At 41.6% G+C, this 21,409-nt stretch overlaps 1 protein-coding gene across 4 annotated transcripts in view; it reads left to right on the plus strand.

Moving 5' to 3' along the window:
* The window catches only part of ccnd2a (cyclin D2, a), a 185,184-nt gene that overhangs the window by 52,405 nt on the left and 111,370 nt on the right, over positions 1-21,409 (plus strand). The window contains exon 1 of one of the 4 annotated variants that reach the window (XM_061822926.1): positions 7,780-8,035. The exons of the other annotated variants lie outside the window; for them this stretch is intronic. The gene's annotated coding sequence lies outside the window, so the exon portion shown is untranslated. Of the gene's footprint in view, positions 1-7,779; positions 8,036-21,409 lie in introns of those variants that run through there. 4 annotated transcript variants of the gene reach the window in all.

The following is a 21,409-nucleotide window of genomic DNA, read 5'->3' on the forward strand; positions in this document are numbered from 1 at the left end:
TTATCTCTCTCACAGTGGACATACACCTACAATGACAATTTCAGACCCCTCCATGATTTCTAAGTGGGAGAACTTACAATATAGCAGAGTGTTCAAATACTTATTTTCTTCACTTCTTAGGTATGGATGATAAATAGAAAATACAATTACAATATATAGTCATATACAGGTACATAGAGTGGTTAAAAAAAGCTATACATATAAATTTCTATACGATATTCGATGTCTTATGTTACAGATTTATATTTATTACGGTAATGTGCTCCTCCAACCTGAACTCTGAACGCTGACGTCCTGTGGGGGGTGGGCGCTTTCCATTTTACAATAGTTAGTATAGCATATTTGTTGCTACCGCACCACACATCAGAAACGAATGCCCGTGAGTTTGTTTTAACTTAAACGATGACAAAGAATGCTGACTACAAGGGCTAGTTGTTCAGACGCTTTTAAAAGACATGTTTTACCACTCCAGCCGATCACGCGGACAAACCGGAAGCAAAACAACGTGGGCTATAATGGTAGAAGGTAGAAGCTAGCATCGCATGTCCACAGGTTGCAAACTTGCCCTATTAATCACAACACTGCAGTCAGTCACGAACATCATAGCAAAATGACTTCCTTGGTATGTCTTGGAGAATCTTGTTGCTGCTTCTGTCAGCAAAGGAAGGAGGTTCGTCATCGTGGACGGCTAGGAATCAGATGAGACGTCGTGGCCAAGCCGAGGAACCAAAGATCTTGAGTTTGAGGAAAAATAGACACGGAAGTAACACAGAAGCTTCCTTTTTCTTTTTCTTTTCCCCCGTAGGGTCAGCAATGAAGCCTACCTTTTATGGGTGGCGGTTTGCAACTTTGATGTGGTAGTTTATACCAAGAGAGTATTAAAGAAAGACATAGTACCCTGAGGGAATTTTATGTTCCCATGAGTTCCCAGAGTCTCAATGGGTGTCAGGATTAGTGAGTGGGACCTTTCTGGTGATGAGCAGACATGTGCAGTGGATTCCTGGCCAACCTCTAGGGATCAGCAAGGTGCATTCCCACTGAGTCACTGCAATACTCCATAGAAAGAGAAACCAGAGATTCCACAAAGAGATGATGTAGCCACAGAGTCTTCTGACGGTAGCATAATGATGAAAATGTTACTTGAGTACATATAATGGAGTAAATGTAACATTTTACTACACACCTCTACTTATAATCCAGTCCGAATTCTCTTGACACTGTGTACACTACTGTGCAGTCTATAATCACTTAAATGTGTTTTTTAAACAAAGAATTGAGCACATTAATACAACCCTAAGGTTGGAGATCTGTACCAAGGCCAAACTATAAATAAAACAGTTACATAGTTATTTGTCTGTCCATCTGTTTGTGAGAGCTATCCGCTAGGAGGTTTATGACAGGTAGTGCCACTAGGATTTTGGCTGCATAGACCATCACTGGCATCAAATGTTGAAAATTAATTCCTCCATCGTTTCTATTTATCAGATTAACCTCACCTAAATGTAATGGGTCATTCCTTTTAGCATCCCCTTATGCTGTAGCTGTTTTTGAAGATTTTGTTATATTGTTGAAAAAGTGGCTGTAAAGCTTGGCATTGCCCTAAATCGTACCGGATGTAGTCCGTTGATGATGAAATGAAGAGAAGAGGAAGGAAACTTTTTTTTTTTTATCATTCATTCATTCATTCATTTTCCATACAGCTTATCCTCACTAGCGTCATGGGCATGCTGGACCCTATCCCAGCTATCTTTCCGTGAGAGGCAATTGTAATTTTTTTAACCATAGTTTAAGAATAACATTTTTAACAATAAGGAAAAAAAAAAGCAAGCAGCATATGAAAATAATCCATGATGATCACCACAAATGAAAGCCTTTGAAGTGGCACACAAAAAAAGACAAACACATCTAAGTTCATTCACATTTAGCGGCTATAAATATGATAAGTCATCCTGCCTTGGTCTTTTTTGTCTGTTGATGACTGTACTTCCTGTTATTCGTACTTCCTTCCCAAGAGCCCAAATCTACAGGAATTTACCAAGCATACTTATAGCAACCATTTGTTTTCTTTTATGATGAAGCAGGGCTCCATTTTGATAGCGTAACCCGTCTTTCTTGTCGTTGTTATTGTATGTCATCGTGAGGCAATCTATCGAATTTGGTCCTAGTCGACTAATCTCAAACTGGGTAGGCCAGCTGTGCTCACAAAGCATAGGTCCACCTGTCCATGCATCTTTACTGTCACTTTCTCTACAATACGTTGTATTCACTTTGATCGATTACCATAAAAGAAAAAGAATGACATGTTTCACTCTTGTGTGACCTCCATGAGAGTTAGTTAATTGTTTATTGCCAATGTGTAGTAATATTGCTTAAGACAAACGCAGCCCCAAGACCCACTCTCCTAAAAGCTTCTCAAAATGCCTCATGTAATAGGATTTTGACTTCATTGTCATGCAGTATTTAAATGTAGGCTATAATATGATATGATTAGACCATATTTTGCGTTATTGTGTGTTGTTATTTTGTTATTATTGACTACTGTTCCTTTCACTAAACTTTAAGCTATATTTGCTTGCAACCATATTACAGTATTTTAAAATGTTGCTGTCATTTCTTATAATTGTTTTATGAAACGTGTATATACCACTTCTACACCCAGGCAAATGGATACCTTCAGATCATATGATGATATGACTTGTGGAGCATTTCTTAAAAAAAAATAATGATGACTGATCCTATGATTGTGATAAAATCTGATGATGAATAAAAACAATAAGTTTCAGAAGTGAGTAGGCTAGATAACTTTGGCATAGCATGACTATGATGCTTAAATGTTTCCATCATAGTCTCAGTTAAGTTAGTACCAAATGTTTTTGGGCTAATGTGCACTTGCTGCTACCACTGCTGGCAGGTACTGCAACATACTGTACACTGGGTTGACAAAAGTATTCAATATCCTACCTTGACTCATAAATGAATTAAAGTGGGATCTATTTAAAAACTTGTGGGAAGACTTTCAACAAGGTGAGGAGTGAGTTTATGGCAATTTTTGACCATTTTTCCAAAAGCATATTTCTGATGCCTACTGATGTTGATTGAGAAGGGCTGGCTCTCAGTCTGTGCTCTAATTCTTCAAAAAGTATTGAGGAGGGTTGAGGCCAGTCAAGTTCTACCACATCAAACTCTCTCATCTCTCTCATCTCATCTGTGTCTTTATGAACCTTGATTTGTGCACTGATGCACAGTCATGTTGGAAAAGGATGGAGCCATCTACAAACTGTTTCCACAAACTTGAAAACATCCAAAATCTCTCGGTATGCTGAAGGATTTGGAGTTCCTTTTAGTGAAACTCAAGGGCAATAATTCAAACTCTGCAGATACAAGTGAATAAATGATACAAACAACTCATTCACCGCTAATGGTGTAGTGCTACACTGGCCTAACTTTTGTGTGGGCAGGATGGGTTCAGTTCCGACTCAGGGATGGTGTGATTGTGAATGCAAATGGTTGTACATGTCTTTATGTTCCCTGCGACTGCCTGGCGACTAGTTCACCGTGTAGTCCGCCTTTCACCCAAAGTCAGCTGGAATCGGCTCCAGCGCCCCATGACCCTAGTGGGGATAAGCGGTACAGAAAAAGGATGGATGAAATGACTTATTAAACTCATCTTTATGCATTTGTAACCACAGTAAAGACATTCAATTGTTCTGGCACTTTTAAACAATGTATACATACCACAGAAATAATATATTTTGCTCTCTTCTTTTTTCCATTCATCCATCCTTTTTCTGTACCGCTTATCCTCTCTAGGGTCACGGGCAAGCTGGAGGCTAGCTCAGCTATATTCAAGCGAAAGATGGGGTACACCCCAAACTGGTCACCAGCCAATCGCAGGGCATATACAGGGTAATTTTTGGGATGTGGGAGTAGATCGGACTACATTGAGAAAACCCATGCAGGCATGGCGAGAACATACAAACTCCAAACAGGCGGGACTGGAATTTGAACCCCGGTCCTCACAACTGGGAGTCAGGTGTGCTAAACACTCGTTCACCATGCTGCCATCTCTGCTATTCAGTGATTGCAAAATGTCTGCTGCATGATTAGGCTCCCTTAGGTGCCCCTGGTAAAGACAAATTGAGTCATATCGAAGGACCATTTGTAAAGGAACTCTTAGACTAAGATGCGTTTGTGTTACTTTTCACAGAAACTGCATACGAAAGCAATAGCAGGTATAGCCTATATATATGTAATTAACATTTTTACAATATGTTGCAAATGTTTAAATTGGAATACATAACGGTCAAGATATTTTGGTGATCAGAGTCATAAATGTAATTTTAAGAACATTTTTTCTTCAAAACAAAATTCAGATTGGTAAATTGTTAAAAATTCATTTCTGTGAGCTATGTCTTTAAAGCCATACATTTTACAACAGGCTTCACCTTGTCTCACTCGTTCGCACTTCCACTTCACAGTTCAATGGTCATAAGTTCAGATGCAGGCTCTGGCCCTCCTGTGTGGATTTTGCATCTTCTCGTACTTCCTGGGTTTTCTCCAGGTAGTCTGGTTTCCGACCTTACAAAAACATGCATGGTAGATTAATGAGGGCTCACTTTCCGTGTGTGTGAATTTCAGTGTGGCGGGTTGTTTGTCTAAATGCTCTATGATTTGGTGGCAACCTGTTGAAGTTGTACCCCGACTCTCGCCAACTGTCAGTTGGGCTTGTCTTTAGCAGACCCGCGACCCTAGTCAGGATGAGTGCTATGATGTTTGGATGGATGATGGTATTACAAGTGGTATGAGACTCTACCCAATAGCAGGCAGAAGCTAAGGGTTTTGTGATGATCAGTTTATTGAAAAGGGAAATAGAGATGGTCCTTGAGATTCACTGGTGGGTTGTTGAGGCAGAGAATGCATGGCAGGCAGTAACGAGGAAAGGCGGCTGGCATGATGGCAGAAATCCACTTGGTGAGGGACACGGATAAAACACTGAGGACAAGGAAAAACACGGAGGTCAGAAGAATGAAATTGTACTGCTGGAGAAGCTTCAATACTTTGACAAAGATTTCCGGGTTAAGACAGGCTTAAGTACGGGTGGTAACTAGGGCTGATTGGTGACAGGTTCATAGTCAAGGAAGTGTTGGAAAGAGAGAGGGGAGGGGAAAGAGAGATGGCGCAAAGTCCCACCCAGGCTCCAATAATAGCACTGCAGGGCACCTCATGCCAGTACCCCCCTTTCAACAGACTCCTCCCTGCGTGCTGCAAGGCTTCTCCGTGTGAGCTGCATAAAAGTCTGACAGGAGGGAGTCATCAATGATCAGCTTTCAAGAAATCTAGGAATGCTCCTCTGGACCATACCCCTCCCCTTCCACCATGTACTGGTAACCCCTTCCTCCTGTGCCTCATTCTTCTCCGCAAATCATGAGCATGGAGTTATGGGCCCAGTGAAGGACAACAGAGGATGCGGAATTGGGTACAAATAGACAGTTGGGAGGTCTTGTCTTGGGTTTGGGATGCCTTTTCCACATGGAAGAAGGGAGGATAGGTTTGTGTTCTGTAGAGCTGGAAGGAGGTGAGTATATGCAGGATAGGGCATCAAGTTCATTATTGCAGGATCCAGGTTGAAATTAAATTGGTTCAGGAGGGCTCGCCGAGCTTGTCCAGGTTAAAGCGTTTGGCAGAACTGAGGTATGCAAGGTTCTTGTGATCAGTTCAGATGATAAATGGTATTTTAGTCCCCTTCAGTTCCTCCATTCGTCTAATGGGCAAATTATGGCCAGCAGCTCTCAGTTGCCAACATCATAATTCCTCTCGGCAGGTGACAGGTGCTGAGAGAAAAAGGCTTGAATGAAGCTGAGTGAGGACAGCCCCTGACCCATTGTCTCATGTGGGTCTCTCCACACGGTGGGAATGGCCCAGTCAATGATTTATTGGATTTTGGCAGGGTCAGGTGGATATTGACTTAGGCATGTAGTTTCAATTTGGTGAATATCTGGGCATCGCAGAAGGGTTCAAATGACGGGTCGACGAGGCCTTGTGGTGATTTGTTTTTCATGATGATGTCATTGCGTCCATGGTAGTTTATGCACGGGCGGAGAGTGGTGTCTTTTTCTATTTTTTTTTTTTGACAAAGAAAAAAACGGCTCCTACTAGAGATGAGGAGGGCGAATGAGTCCAGAAACACAAATATAACACATGTAGTCCTCCATCACCAACAGCTCAAAGAGAGGATATTGATTTTTGTTCTTGTTGGTGTTGTTTTTATGCATACCATATTTTCTGCACTACAAGGTGTACCGAAAAAGCCATTAATTTGCTCAAAAGCCGACGGTGCACCTTATAATCAGGTGCACTTTATATATGGATCAATATTGAGCCTTTAGTGCAGCTCTATCTAATGGATGCATAACGTAACTCCACCCTCTACTGTGGTGTCTATTCTATGCTATTATAATGTGGTGCGCCTTATAGTGCGGAAAATGCAGTATTTAAGACTTTGCCACAGTGAGGTGAGCTTTTTAGCTCCCTAATTTATCAGCTCAGTAGCTTGAGGGCTATCTCATTAGCTAACACAATAAAAAGTTAATTTTCCTTTGTGTCACTGTTGTGTGGATCAATGCACTCCACATAGAGCAAAGCTCTGGAGTATTGAACGCAGGCCAATAAAACAACCGTCCAACTCTTTCAGTTCACTGTGTTATCGGTGTGCCAGCTCCACACAACAATGACAATTTACGGAGTCTGGAAAAACTATCGTGTCCATTTTACATGTCGATACAGTAATTATTCTGACAAGCCTGGATGTGGGTCGCTGGAACCTATCCCGACTGACTTCACAGGAGAGCCAGGGTATAGCCTGAACTGCTAGCCAGTCAATCTTATGTATGGAAATGTAAATAATAATGAATAAATAATAACTGTATTAGAATTTATATATTTAGTTGCCTTAGGATGACTTTTCTACTGGTCATAGTCTATCATTTTCCTCATTTCATGCCTGTGTACCTCATATTTACCATATTTAGACCTTCAATGATAATCTATGCTTTCTTTGTAGTTTAATTTCACACCAGTATTTTTATTCTTTACAGCAGTAAATGCATGTGTATCCATCATTAATCATCCTATTTCATTTGATGACATCAGGCACATTATGTAGTTTATGTACAAGAAACCTGATTCCAATCTGAAGATATCTACTTCCATGTTTTTTGGGGTTTTTTTTTTCTTTTCTATTGACCTTTGCTGTAATCCATGTCTATTGTGCCACATGGGAGAAAAAAAATCTGAATTGTGTCACATGTGTGTTCAAATCCATCCTACGTGGTCAAGTCCAATTGGTGGATTAATCAGTTAAGTAATGTTTGTCACTACTTTTGAAAAATTAATGAAGAGCATGAAAAAGACATGCCTCAGTGCTTTTAAATATGAAAGAAACATCTCTGCAAGGCATAGTGCACAAAAGTGTTTATTTGGTGCAGTAATGATAATCATCAACTTCACCTTCATCATTTTATCAAATGCTCAGTAATTTTGATGAAAACAAAAGTAGCAAATTTTTGTCGACATCATCTAATAGAAGCACAGACAACATGAAACCTCAGTACAGTATGTCATGTCTGAGTCTTTGTGTTTCAAAGCATTAGCTATACACCGCATCAACGTACACACGCCTTTATGCAAACACACACATACATAGTACACTTCAATACAGAATAGGTACATACTGTCCTCTCAGACCTCAGGGGCCTCTGTACATGCACGCCTACGCGTTCCTGTCGCTGCTCCTATACAGACTGCTCGAACCAGCCAGCTGTTGACAACAACACTTCCTCCTCTCTCCCGTCTTATGCCTAGCGGAAACTGGCAAAGGACAAATCTTTATGTTGCCCTCACAATTTCATACCCTTAAACTTCATCGAAATGTTTTAGTGACTCAGTCTTGGCTGGCAGTAGATATTGTCAGAGGAAGGAGAGAAAAGGGGCATAAAATCAAAGTGTTCGGCCTTCTTTTACAGATCGCAATTACTGGGTAAGTGCGATGACACAAATCTCTGTGATTTATTTTTTACCGTTTGTTTTTACTAATTGTTTGACTAATTTTGGGCATACCCAGCAATAAACGGTTACAAACACAAAATGCAATTCCCATCATAAGAAAAAGTCTGAAAGGCTCATGTGGAGTTTTGAAAATCCAAATGTATCTGCCTCTGCTCAACTGTCAGCAACAATACAACACAATAATCATACAACAGTGACAATACAATCACATGACAGCCACTACAAGGGCTGTAATTTTTACTTTTATTATTTATTATTGTCTGTCTCTTACAAGTTTGATTGCTAACTTCACGTTATTAAATTCAATTGCAACCTCTCATACGTTCTTTGCCAAAAAAATTCACTATTATTTTGATAATTCAGGACAGAAGCATGAAAGTATTGGAAAAATCCTGAAATTTGAAAATGCTGCAGTCTGAGAAAACAGCAGCTAAAGAAAATTGCTGAAAGAAAAAAAATACTGCAATCACAGAAAAAATTGGAAACATAAAAAAAAAAACACACACAACCAGAGCACCTGTGAGGAGAAGTGCAACATCTTTACATTACACAACAGAAGTCTGCCAGGACTTTAAGGGGTGGCTTTCATAGATAATAATGCCGTATAATTAGAATTCACACAGTTTTTAGGCAAGACATGCTCTGCTCCAATAGTACTGGCTCCTGGACACTCTCCACTCCTCTAAAATTGGCTGTTGTGTCAGTGTAGAATATGTTCTACTGCTTCAAAAGGGCAAAATAAGTCAGTGTTGTAAGTCCTCCGGATTTTCCCGGAATTCCGGATTTTTAAATTTCCATGAAAATTGCTCCAGAAAATTGAGGAAGAATTGCCTAGAATTAATCCGGATATTAGTTGACAACATTGAACGAACATGCGTTTGCGTTCGTTGTTCTGCTTTCACGAGCATAGCCATGTTGAGGCACTAACACTAGTAACAGTAACGCCCCTCCCCTTGCATTCTCTCAAGACGTTGCTTATTTTTTCTGTTCTTGACATTAATTTACGTGTTTATTTCATATAGGTTGTTAACTAAACGACCCTGCTCCAAAACAACCGGTATTCACCCGGCAACAGGAAATGCAAGTTATGCGTACGGAGCATGTATGAAAGCGCATGTTCAGAACTGCGTCACATTTAGTGAGTGCATTTACGTCGAAAGTCATCAACATCATGAGGCATGTCAAAGAAAATTCAGTTACACCAGGGGTGCTCATTGCATCAATCGCGAGGCAGTGTGACGGCGTAAAAACAAAACAAAAAAACATTAGACTATCGTCCACCTTGTCGCTTGATTCAGGTGTGGCCAATATGACTTAGATATTTTACTTTCAATTTTTGTCTGAATTTTGTTAACAGATATCACCAGGATGCACCACAGTCATCGATTTTTTCAAAATGCCCCCTGCCCCCCCCCCTCGTGATCACATTTGTATTTTCAGGGATTTACACGAAAGTCAACTTCAATTTCTTATAAATTATTGACTTAATTGTGATGGTGTTAATATCTTTCATCAAAGTTTCAATGTGCTTTTATTGTCAGTTCTTCAATATATCTAAGACAGAGAGAGTTTTGATGTAATGGTACTCAAGGGGCCATGGTGCTACAAAGACAGTACAAACAATATAAAAACCAAAATAAAAATATGGGGTATGTACAGTATAAAAAGAATTAATAGAATTTCCAATATCAAAGATCATTTGTCGTTTACAACTTAGTCATGGTTAGATAACCAAGGCAAATAATACATTCATAAATGAGTTGACAAAACCCCAATGCCGAAAGTGGCTGGTCCCTGAACCTTGTGTGTGTGGATGTGTGTGTGTGTGTGTGTGTGTGTGTGTGTGTGTGTGTGTGTGCGCACATGCAGGTGCATGTACATGGGGTGTCAGAGTTCACATGGGAAGAGGGCAGACAAGGAAAAGGGGGTAGAATGAGGAGAGAGTTCAGATTTCTGACAGCCTGATGAATAAAACTGTCTTTGAGTCTGCTAGTCCTGGCCCCCAGAATCCAGTCTGCTACCTGATGGGACTAAACTGATGAGGCTGTGTGATGGATGGAGTGCGTCCTGTGCTATGCAGAGGGCTTTGCAGGTGTGACGCGTGGTGTCCTGCAGGTAGGGAAGAAAGATTCTGATTATCTTCTCAGCTGCCCTCATTATGTGATGGAGAGTCTTGCAGCAGGATGCGGTGCAGACTCCGTACCACACTCTGATGCAGTTGGTCAAGATGCTCGCTATACTCCCACTTTAGAACGAGCACATAATGGGCGTCGGGGGTCTCCGCAGGAACTAGAGACTCTGATGAGCTTTCTTAGTCAGTGATGATGTTGTGCTCGTATAGATGTTTCAGAGACGTGTACTCCTGGGAATTTGGTACCATGCACTCTCTCCACCCCAGCACCATTGATGTTCAAGGAAGCATGCTGGGAATGAACTCTCGTGAAGTCTACAATAATATCCTTTTTTTTGTTTGTTTTTTTGCCACATTTGGGGAGAGATTGTTGTCCATGTACCACACGGACAGGTGGCTCACCCCACATGTAGTCTGTCTTGTCCCCATTTGTAATGAGACCCGCCACAGTTTTTTGGTCTGCAAATTTAATGAAGCTGTATGTCGCCGTGCAGTCATAAGTCCAGCAGGGTGTATTGGAGGGGACTCAACATATAACCTTGATGTGCCCCCCTTATTCAGAGTGATGGTGCTGGATCTGTTGCTGCTGACCCATACTGTCTCCCTATCAAAAAGTCCAATAGCCAGTGGTTCATCGAAGTGTTTAGCCCCAGCAGGTCTAATTTGTTGATCAAAAGTCGAGGGATGATGGTATTGAATGCTGAGCTGAAGTTTATCAACAGCAGTCTTACAAATGATTTCTCAGAGTGAAGGTGTGTGAGGTAGACTAGACAGCAGTGGAGACAGTGTCATCTGTTGACCAGTTTGAACGATACGCAAACTAGAAGGGGTACTCGATACACTAAACCGAACCCACCCTAATCCTAACCTTAACCCTTCCTAAACTGTCTTGAGACCCTTAGCCTTTAACCTAATAATGACAAACTTCATTTCGTACAAATGTGTTACATGTTTTGAATGGTCACCTTTTTACATGTATGTAGTCTGCCCTTCCCACGACACAGGAGCCAACCATGTCACAGTGGGGCACCTGCCGAGAAACTATGTGGGAATTCTAATAATACACCAGTGCCCTTTGGCAGCCCAGCTATCGAACATACCTATGTGTCGGGCATGTTGGGGAGGTCGTCCTTCCCAAAGAAGGCAATGCATGGAGACTGAAATTACTTGGAATTTGCTCATTTCTCAAGCTAATTTCACGAGTTACTGTTTTGCCAACACCCAAAAGTATGTTTTCAATATGCAACATTTGATAGAAAGACAAACAAATAATAATAATTATGTGTGAAACGGACTTTCAGTTCCCCACTTGGAATTGTGTGGCAAACAACTGTCTGCAGCACAATGTGCCGGCATACTTGGCCTTTTGGTTTTCTTGCTGTCCACACATGTGGAATGCGCTGACGACTTCAACCTCCCTAGTTTAGTGTCACTATTGGTATTGAGGTTAAAATGGGCGTGTCATATCTCACTTTCTGTACTTGTGGTGCCTCTAGTCTCACAAGACTGTGGCCTGGCAGACTTCCACTGTCGCGTGAACTTTCAGCATTTCTCTTTTCCAATTGTTGAGGGATTAGTGTGTGTGTGTTTTTTTTGTTTTGAGCATTTTTCTCATGCTGTTACTTTTGTGATTTGGTTGGGTTTTTTTTTTTTTAAAGCTGCAGCATTTTTCTCTCACAGTTTCTCTCTGTGATTGCAGCATTTTTATTTTGCTGTTTTTTTGTGACATTCCTGGTATGTAGCATTTAGTTGTTTGCAGCACATTGCTTCTGTTGGCCACCCTAAATTAGGCCTATTGATATATAGTGTATCTCCTTGAATTAGAACAGTACAGTATTACATTGTCTGTCATTCTGCAGGAGATAAGCAAGTTTCCCTATATTCTGTATGTAGTGGTGGAGCCAGGCATCGACCCCAGAACTGTCCCATTAAGTTTAAATATTTCAGAACTTTAAAATATGAATGAGTGCGAAGGACATTGCTGATTCACCCTCCAAACTTGACCTTTAGTAGTAACCATTAGAAATTCTGTTGCCAAGATTAAATTCCATCCATCCATTCATTTTTCCTATCACTTATACGCACTAAGGTCACTGGCGTGCTGGTTACTATTTCATTTGACTCTGGGTAAAAGGCATGTTACACCCTAAAGTGGTTGGCAACAAATCGCAAAGCACATACAGTACCAACAAACAACCATTCACACCCACGGGCAATTTTGGGTCTTCAGTTAACCTACCATACATGATTTGGGGATGTGGGAGGAAACCCACGAAGGCACAAGGAGAACCTGCAAACTTCACACAGGCAATGCTGTATTTGATCACGGATTCTCAAATCTGTTTTGCAGATGCGCTAATGAGTTGCCCACTGTTTCACCACCAGGAGTAATTTCCTAATGAAATTGCTGGTCTGTTCAGCCAGCCACTCATTGGAGGGAGTAGAGGAGAAGGGTGAGATGGAGCTGCTCCACAATGACGGAAGGCAAACAGCAGCATACTGCCTTATAGTATCCTTGGGAAAGTTTGCAGTTCGCACTTCGCTCTCTGAATTTTAGCTAGGGACAAATACCACACAGTGCTGAGAGCAAGATTGCTGGAGTGTGCATGGCAACAAACAGACAAGAATGTAACTCTTCACGAGCACGTTTTTACTTTTTTGTTTGTCCCTTGTTCTTTGTCACAAACTTTGCCCCATTCCCTGCGCACTTATGGAAACCACTTTTTCCAAAAGTTCGTTTTGGGCTTCATTGCATTCTATTCCGTTCACATTACTCAACAGGTAATGCGTCTTTAGTGCTAGCTACTAAAGCAGCAACTATGCAAAGAACAGATGACATGATTCTTGGGAAAAATACTGTGGATGTGCAAAGCATTGTTTGTACTGTACTACTTAGCCTACTTTACAGTGGAAACGCTTATGATTGGGTGCAATCTGTTCCACAATGGGATTGGCCTCCAAAATATTTGGATTTACAATAATTGTTCACCATCGACAATAATATAAATTGAAATACTATAATTCATCCATCCCTCCATTTTCAGTTTAGAAAATAGTTAATACAGTAATAAATACAAATTCCAAGCTTATCAACCTCAGAGGCTTTGGATTTCTAAATTCTGTACTGTTGTCCCAGTCAGGGTGAATGAGGAACGATAACAATTCCGGTACACATATATCCTCTGTACAGTAACAGTACACTTACTTTATCTGTAAAGTTTACAGTAACCAAATTAACTTGGAACAACAGTTTGCCCTACACATGATGTTCCTCTTTGGCTCATTTTATCGTGCTTTATATACAGCATTCATGAAGACAAAACACATATAAAGGCACGAATTCTCATGCGTTTCAGGCTATCAGGTACAAATCTGAGTTTCCCTGCTAAGGCAAATGTATTTATAAACAAGATTTTCAGCCAGAGCTGGTTTCTATGTGGCGATTGACGGATCTTTAGGTAGCAATACAGAGTGAGAGAGAGAGCGAGAATAGAGAGACCACCACCCACCACGCCACCCACAAACTTATCCAGACGCGTATACCAAGATTTTCTTTTTTCTTCTCAAACCACTTCCCTGCCTTCCCTTTGCTCCCTGTGACGACACTATTCTGGAATTCACTTCTCTCTATCTGCGAGAGACAGAGAAATACTGTGTTGCTCACATGTCTCTCAGTTTATGAGCCACTAAAATTCACAATTGCTTTTCCATTCCCTTTTAACCCACTTATTCTATGTTTTGTATTGTCTTCCTGATATATTATTTTTTCCCCATGTGGGATATTTTCAGTAACACACAACTGCTCTGGACTAGCTTATGTGTTGAGGTCTAACATCTTTTCAGACATCTCAGACAGGTCACAGTACACTTTGTGAGCAATAACATGCATCAAAAGTTGCTGGAATCAAACAATATACTGCTGATAATAAGACTGGATCCAGTAGCTGTGTGAGAGACATTGGGGGCACGCTGTTGGGTCTTGTGGAGGCCTGCAAAGGGACTTGCTCCCACCTCCTCCCCTGAGCCTAGTGGTTCTAGATTGATGGGGGAGGTGTTGCTTCTGCTCAGTCATCCAGCACACATTTATTTGTGTTTTAAAGGAAGGGAAAATGGAAGAAAAGACAGAATAAAGAAAAAGGACTTCCAAAAATATCAGAGTTGGGGGCTGCAAGTGTGGTGGGTTGAAGAGTTGAGCAAGGGGAGGTCCGATGCTTTTGCTCCTGCCCCCCTCTATACAAGCAAATGCTGGAAAATAAGTCTTACCCTTGTGACCCCCTGCCATTCTCTCAGACCCAGAGCTGATAACAAAGGCAGATAAAGCCAGGGGGGGGGGGGGCAGATTTAGTGAAGATTAGCCAGCAGGTTTGGGATTTCCTCTGAGGTTTCTGAGGAGTGTGCATGCATACACGTTTCATATATGTGCCTGGTAAATGCCAGTTGTAGGAGAGGATGGCCAGAGTGCCTGGCGGTCTTTATCTCTCATCCAGACGGTGGTCGACATACAGTGAGACAGGACAGTGAGGCCAAGTAAGTTTTCAGTGTTGACAGAATAAACAATACCTGTATTGGCACTCCTCGAAACCTCAGATGGGAGGTGGGAGGTGGGGTAGAACAACCCAGCCCATGTACTAAGATCAGACTGCAACCTGTTCTCATCCAAGCTAGACCAATGAATAAAAGATTTCAGACAAGTTGCCAATGAAGCCAAAATTGCTGGGAGGGTACGTATCCAAAAGCCATCGATACTTCAAGTCAAGACTTTCTAATCCATTTTCTGGTTATAGATTACAGTCTGGTTGGGAAATTAAGATGTGAGAATGGACTTGGTTGTGACATCACTGCTTATTGCATGGAACCAAAGGCCAATGAAGTGTGACTGATTAAGAATATGGAAACCACAACCCCAAAAAAATTTACTTGTCTGCAGTTTCTTTTTACCAAGACAGGTATCTGGTAACTGACAAAGATTTTAACTACAAATTGAAAACTTCAACATCTCTTTTAAATGAATAGGAATACAAATATATACTAACTGGGATAAACTCTGATAGGTACAAGCATTCAAGGATGTTCCATGGAAATTTCCAACCTATGCCTTAATCATTCAATTATTAATGGTTGGCCATGTGTTTTCTGTTCCTATTTAGCAGGGTTTGCTCACCCATCTGGGGAGATTAGCAGATGCTAAGAATTCTTCCAAAAAACAAAACAAACAAAAATGGTGAAAATTCATCCTCAATATAATTAAATCAAAATGAAGCATGACTATTTAGCCCTATTTTCAAGTCAAAATGATTCTAGGAGAGAAAATAGAAATTAATGTGTGTGTGTGTGTGTGTGTGTGTGTGTGTGTGTGTGTGTGTGTGTGTGGTGTGTGTGTGTGTGTGTGCGTTCGTGCGTGTGTGTTGAGTTTGCATATTCTCCTCGTGCTTTGTGGATTTTCTCTGGGCACTCCAGTTTCCTCACACATCCCAAAAACATGCAACATTAATTGGACACTCTAAATGGCCTCTAGGTGTGATTGTGAGTACAGTTGTTTGTCTCCATGTGCCCTGCGATTGGCTGGCAACCAGTTCAGGGTGTACCCTGTCTCCTGCCCGTTGACAGCTGGCATAGGCTCCGGCACTCTCACCGACTCTCGTGAGGATAAGTGGCAAAGAAACTGGATGGGTTGCGCTGAGTAAAAAGGGAAAGTCTGTGTAGGGGGAGCCGTAGTGACGTCAGCACGGTTGGCGCATGCATGAGTATAAAGAGGCCTTTAGGTTCTGATATTTAAAAAAAACAAAAAAAACAAAAAAAAAGGCCACTAAGAGCCACAGGACTGTGTGGGGATGTCTGCTGAAGGCATTACAGATCAGCCCTTCAGCTGTCAATCAATACGTTCTCTCTCACGGTGTGTGGTTGTGGTTATTGATCCTTTTTCCAAACCGCTCATCTTCACAAAGGTTGCAGGAGTGCTGGAGCCTATCCCAGCTAACATGGTGCAAAAGGCGGACTACACCCTGAACTTGTTGCCAGTCGGTTCCAGGGCACATATAGAGACTGTCACTGAGTGTGAACTGAACTCACGCTATCTGCACCAAAGTCGGGCGAGTGTACCACTACACCTTCAGTGACACTGCTTATTTTTTACAGTTTAAACTTTTTCTTATAACTGGATCAGAGCTTTCACTTGCACTATATCAGACTACTACCGTAAAATATTGCCATATCTCAGTCAGACAGTACACCGATAGCACCGCATCACGATCACTGGGCTTTATCTTGTATAGTCAACCACCACTAGGAGAGGGGGAACCAGAAATTGTTTCACCCGTCAACGCAATCGGATGGACTCATTACCGTGGTGTTGACAGTAAAAATGGAGAGAATAAAATGAGGAAAACCATGTAATGGTCGTCACCGGTGCTCTGGAGAGGACATTCGTTCAAGGATTGCTTGAGTTATGTTCACATACTTTATATACAAAACAGCTCACAGTCAGGAAACAAAAATATAGCCTAGCACTCCCAGTTTTATGTAAGTCCCTGTAGCTCAGTGGTTAGAGCACTGGTTTGGTAAACCATGGGTTGTGGGTTTGTATCCCACTGGGGCCTCTACTCCCTGAGAAGGGTTGTGTCAGGAAGGGCATCCGGCGTAAAAATTGTGCCAAACATATATGTGCGTTCATCTGAGATGACACGCTGAAAGAAACTTTTTTTACCAGTTTTATGTAAAAATGCTGATGTTCTGTCGAATCATGCTCCAAAGGTTTGGTGAACCTTTCTCTGTGCATGTGAGTCAATGTTGACAACAGCGTGCAAGTATGTTGACACCAGCAAGCATGGGAGGCAATACACTAGGCACAGTACATAATCCTATTGGTTGACATTAAGGTGTGGAGTCGGAGAGTTCTCACGGAAACGTCACACTACATAGAAGATATCCCAAAAAATAACAAATGCTAGACTTTTCATCTTGGTGTCGTCGAGCTATCATAGGGCTAATGTTTGGTCTCGTATTATGTCACACTACAAAATACTGTACGTTGACCCTGATCTGGGAAATCTGCTGGAATAGGTAGTTGGTAGTAGGTAGGTAGGTAGGTAGTCTAATCTTGGCATTTGGCTGCTAGCCCGTGAGCATAATAAACAGTTCACTTTCCCTTACCTGTCTGTTGTTTAGCACAAGGCTGTGGGGTATTGAACGGAGACAACGCCAGTCCAGAACCAGTCCACAAGGCCATTAGCAGATAATAAGTACAAGCCTAGTTACTAGTAGTACGCCAATTAGCAATGGAACTGTTGCATAAACCCCACACTGGACTAGCATAACAGAGACACAAATAACAGATTTTTTTTTTTTTTCGAATTGTCGGCAGAGCTTGATAACCAACAGCACAATGTAGTTGTGCTAGAAATGGCGAAGCTGTTATTACTAGGGAACTTGCAATTCTGGTAAATAGCCATACATGTTGGGCATTAGTTATTTTGCGCGAAAGGGCCTCTTGCAAGAAAGTATACGCCCCAGCTCATTTGTCGTAGTTTTTACCCAACCCAAAAAACCCATCCAAGTGACATGGTGGCCGGCAACCAGTTCAGGGTGTAGTTTTCATCACTTACCTTCAAACAAATATAATGTATTTAAAAACAAAGCACGACAATGATTTTGGTTCAACTAGAAAGTTTTGACTTATGTAAAACGTAGCGGTACCAGTCAGAAAACAGACGAAAGGCCCGCTGAGCAAATAGATAACTGGTTCGCATTATTGCTATTGTCAAGTTTGGACATGGTTTCTGTGGGGTATGCCAAGAAAATAAGAACAGAACAATAAATTAACAAAGATGGGAAATTAAAAGAAACTTTTTTATATATATTTACTGACTAAACCAGGACCTATATATCTCTTTTAGTTCAAAGCAAAGTAAGGAAAAACCCAATGTTTTGTTATATAATGTAATGAAGATGTGATTTAGAAAGAAAAAGTGTGCAGTAGAAACAAGGACCTGCTTAGTATGTCCTTGAGATTACGGGAGAGTGTTAGTTTCTTCTGCAGTTTTCCGACTTGCATACCTTATTGGGGAACCCCCAGAGATCCTATTTGAACCACAAATGTTTTTCTTTTCTGAATCGTTCATAGATTTTGGTCAGTTTTGGAATTTTGCGACCCATTAAAGCCTTGTGACAATGACTTTCACCCCTGGGACCACCGCAGGGGTCTTCCCCTCTACTGACCTCTCTATTGCTGCCCAGTGCTACCGCCAACGGTTCTCCTCCAGAGCTCTGATTATTTCATCCACGTACCCCATAAACCCTGTGAGGTCAACGTCTCTTGTCTCTCTCTGTCTTGCCCTATTTTTCTGGCTCAAGTAGGCGCTTATCAAAGACAACCCAGTTCTGTCATGTGACACCCATTTAGCATGCTCATCAGAGATACGTTATGAATATTCAAGATGATTCTGGGGGTCATCAGGCAGCAGAAAAGAAGAGACGAGACTGGCATAGAATGCGAGTTTGTTAAAGAGGTCAAAATAAAGTAAAACAAACAATTATCCACAGGTACTACTGCTCCCAATAATCATCAGACTTAGAATAGACGCAGTTTTTGTCAAAAGTTTACTCTGGATGAATCGTGTTGTTGTGTACTTCAAACATTCCAAAGGCACCCCAGATGGGTGGTGTGAGTAAAAATGCAGTTACTATGAGATGCTATTTCCAAGTCCTGGTCAACTGCTGTTCCAAGCATGCTCACTGGCCATCTATTGGGTAAGCAAGAGCATCGTCATCACAGTGCTATTGAAACAGCTTAAGGTACAATACAAGCAATTATATTAATAAATATTTCCACAGCTTCCCCTGTTGATGTTTCTTATTGCTGGGCACTGCAGTATTTAACACAGCAATCTCCACTTTTTTGCAGCAGTCTGTTTTCTTGCCTGCCCTCAGTACACTTGAATAAAATGCATCTCCATACAAGTAGCCACCAAACCATATGGCAGAAGTAAATGATGTCATCTGTTAGCATACCTCATTTCTGCTGATGCTTTAATTGTGGCATTGATTTTGCAGTTTCACAAAGGTTTTAGTGTGCTGTCTCCATAAATTACCAGTCAGGTTTATTTAAGTCTACAAAAAGACATTTTGACACAAATTTAAATTTTTTGTTAAAAAATAAAATACCTCATAGGAAGTAAGTCAGTCCGTTGAAGTATATTATTAAATACAAGTACTAGGTGTCACGACCCATCGGAACGGAGGTAGGACCCAAATGCAGGAGTACACGGGAGACGCAGAGGTAATTCGGGAAAAACGTTTATTATTTCAAGGTCGGGGATCGGGCAGCCAGTCAGGTACAGCAGCGGTAGTCAGGACATTTGGCGTGGGCTCACAGCAGAGCAGGTCAGCGGGCAGGCAGGAGTCGGTACACGGGAGATCGATCAAGGAAGGCAGAAGTGTCAAAGGAGTCAGGCTTACGGGGTTGGTCGGAGGACAGCCGGAGGTCGGTACACACGGGAATACGATCAGAAATACGGGAGTGCTGGAACGGGGTATGAACTGCAACGATCACCGGGTCCTATAAGTACCAGGCGTAATCAGCCGAAACAAGGTGCAGGTGTGTGCCGAATAATTAGCTGGCCACGCCCAGCCTGGGCAGGATGCCAGGAGCGTGACACTAGGTATTTGTAAATCAGTTCATATGATGAATGCAGTGGTGCAGCTCGAGAGCGTTGGCCTCACAGTTCTGAGGACAAGGGTTCGAATCCTGGCCCTGCCTGTGTGGAGTTTGCATGTTCTCTCTGTACGTGCATGGGGTTTCTCTGGGCACTTGGGTTTCCTCCCACATCCTAAAAAAAGACGCATTCTTTGGAGACTAAATTGCCCCTAGGTGTGATTGTGAGTGTGACTGTTGTCTGTGCCCCTGCCTCCTACCAAATAACACCTGGGAATGGCTCCAACAGTCCTAAGGTGGTACTGTAGGTGTGCACAGTTTGACAAAGGCAGGTATGTACACCGTATAAAGCATTTATGGCAGTCACAGTTGCCCTTCCCTGCTTTACACTCAAAATAGTGTCATCTGCCAATTGAAGATGTCCTCCCATCAAGGCTATCCCAGAATTTGGCAGCACCTTCTGAATCTGCTTGTTTAAAAATGTCCTACCCTTGATCCTCTTATTCAACAGGCAAGAATGGTTATGAATGTGTTCGATCTTGTGAGAACAAGCGAGCAGAGCCAGGAAGGAGATAGTTTGTCTGAATAACCCTGACTATCTCATTGACATGGATGTCAAGAACTGACATGGATGTCAAGAACATCTAGGATCTCATCCAAGCTGAAACAAATAGTCATTTCGACTCTGGGAATGCGGCACCCTTCCAAGTTTTGATGTTTCGGAATCAGAATCATCTTTATTTGCCAAGTATGTCAAAAACACACAAGGAATTTGTCTCCGGTAGTTGGAGTCGTTCTAGTATGACAAACAGAAAGTCAACTGACTGATTTGAGACATAAAGATATTGAGAAAAACAGTCACTGAGCAATAAACAGTTGCTAGTAATCTGTAATGTCGGTACAAATTTTTTTTTGTGGGGGTAGGGGCGCAATTGTGCAAAAAGATGTCCTTTAGCAATTAAAGCATTTGGAATGTGTAACTCTTTTGATGGTTGCAAAAAGAGGGGCTATCGTGAACCATAAGTAGAGGGGGTTTTGCTGATTTGTTTTTTCATTCTCTGGGAAACTTTCTACATGGCATTTATTGTTGAATCAATTGACTTATTAAGAGGAGCTTCAGTTCAGCTAATGTAAAGTGACACCATCTGGTTTTCTCAACTTTTGCCTTTTGTCAAAAAAACTAAATTCTTGTATGAGAGGCTTCCATCCATCCATTCACTATTCAATGTACTCATGATGGCCGAATTGGGGGTGGGGTGGGGTTTAAAGAGATGGGGCACATCCTGGACTGGCCCTCATTCAATAATATGGCTACACTGAATTCTGGATAGACTATCAAGTCCACACTAGCTGCATGAAAGCCATTAATTTACACTACAGGTCCAATTTACAGTTTAACAGCTGTATTTTTCTTCAAACTATTTACATCTGCTTCCTAACTATCAAATATGAATGAAATCACATGTACTGAACACCAGAAATCACCTTAAATGATTGGGATCAGAGGGTTCCAAAGGTTTTTCTGCTCTGACTGGGATGAAACATATCTGAACATTGTCACATGG

The sequence above is a fragment of the Syngnathoides biaculeatus genome, chromosome 6 (genome assembly GCF_019802595.1).
Source record: "Syngnathoides biaculeatus isolate LvHL_M chromosome 6, ASM1980259v1, whole genome shotgun sequence".
NCBI classification, from domain to species: Eukaryota; Metazoa; Chordata; class Actinopteri; order Syngnathiformes; family Syngnathidae; genus Syngnathoides; species Syngnathoides biaculeatus.